Below are 1269 nucleotides of genomic sequence, written 5' to 3'. Positions count from 1 at the left end.
TATGTGTCAAGATCTACATCAACTTCCATTCTGATACATGTAGTGTGATTTCATATGCTTTAAACTTGAAATGAGTATTTTCTGTGGTAAAACCTCGTCAGGTGGCTCTGTTTCATTTTTGCTTTGGAGAAGCGTTTCACTGTTTTGGTAGTGTTGAGATCTCGCCGATCTTTGCATTTCTTCCAGGAAATCATTGTCATAAACACAGGAAAGTCTTTCCATCTCCAGGTCTCTGTCAGGTCTCTGTAGGTGTATTTGTGTGTCTTCATTTTGTGAGCTAGCAAAAGTTAGAAGAAAAATATTACAAAGCCACCCAGAAACTTTAAATATTTTTGCTCATTTAGAGACATACCATGTTATATTCTGCAGCAACTGACCCCCGATCATTGTGTAAAGGTTTTTGCTGCCTTTCATATATATATTTGAGCTCTTACAGAAGAGATTACTCAGATAAATAAGGCTACTTTACTTATTGCATACTAATTATCATATCTTTACAACACATCATCAAAACTGAGGTAGCTACTTCATTTGAAATGATTTTCCTCACCGATGAAAAATGTTGTTTGTCTGTTGTTGCTGGACATGACCTCCTCCAAAAAATAATCTAAAAGATGTTTGAATTTAGTAAATTTGAAATATATGTTTGTCAAGTATTTAAAAAGAAATCTGTGTTAATACTTTTACATCTTAAACACCAAAAACAATAACAAGAAACACAGTTTTCTAACCTCTTTACAGGATATTTTCTGTAAATGAGAACAGCACATCCAAAGAGGAAAATCATTCCTGGAAGCATGAGCCACAGCAAAAGGGCTGAAAAACAAAGAAACATTTTTTTTACAGACACACATTCAATTCAATTCAATTCAATTCAATAAAACTTTATTGATCCTGAAGGTTGACCCCGAAGGAAATTGGGTAAACACCATTCATGCCTGAATACACAAACATATACACACTGTTAGTCTTAAGTGCTACTTACATGATTCTGACAAACTGACTGCAGGTATCTTTTTGGTGTCACTTCCATGTGGGTTTCTGCCTGTGCACGATACATTGGTCTGGGTTTTAACTTTAATCTTTATTTCCCCAAAGACTACATGTTTTTTATTTGTCAAAGCAGAGGTGAATGAGGACAAATGGGTGTAATCTCCATTTATAATCCAGTATATAGAAGCATTAGGGGATGCATCAACCAAACAGATACACCTCAGAAGGTCTCCTTTAAGGTGGCACGAGGTCTCAGGTAGGATTACAGGGCGATCT

At 35.6% G+C, this 1269-nt stretch overlaps 1 long non-coding RNA gene across 1 annotated transcript; it reads right to left on the bottom strand.

Annotated features, from left to right (window-relative positions):
• Positions 1 to 252: 252 nt before the first annotated feature.
• On the bottom strand, positions 253 to 1253 carry LOC102199936 (uncharacterized). The gene is made up of 4 exons (XR_312650.1): positions 986 to 1253; positions 732 to 816; positions 551 to 607; positions 253 to 277 (listed from the first exon to the last, which is right to left on the bottom strand). It is a non-coding gene; the product is annotated as an uncharacterized LOC102199936 (long non-coding RNA).
• Between the last annotated feature and the right edge of the window lie 16 nt (positions 1254 to 1269).

Source organism: Pundamilia nyererei, unplaced genomic scaffold, assembly GCF_000239375.1.
Source record: "Pundamilia nyererei isolate P.nyererei 1_Seehausen unplaced genomic scaffold, PunNye1.0 scaffold05886, whole genome shotgun sequence".
In the NCBI taxonomy this organism is placed as follows: domain Eukaryota; kingdom Metazoa; phylum Chordata; class Actinopteri; order Cichliformes; family Cichlidae; genus Pundamilia; species Pundamilia nyererei.
This window is presented reverse-complemented; position numbering and strand designations above follow the sequence as displayed.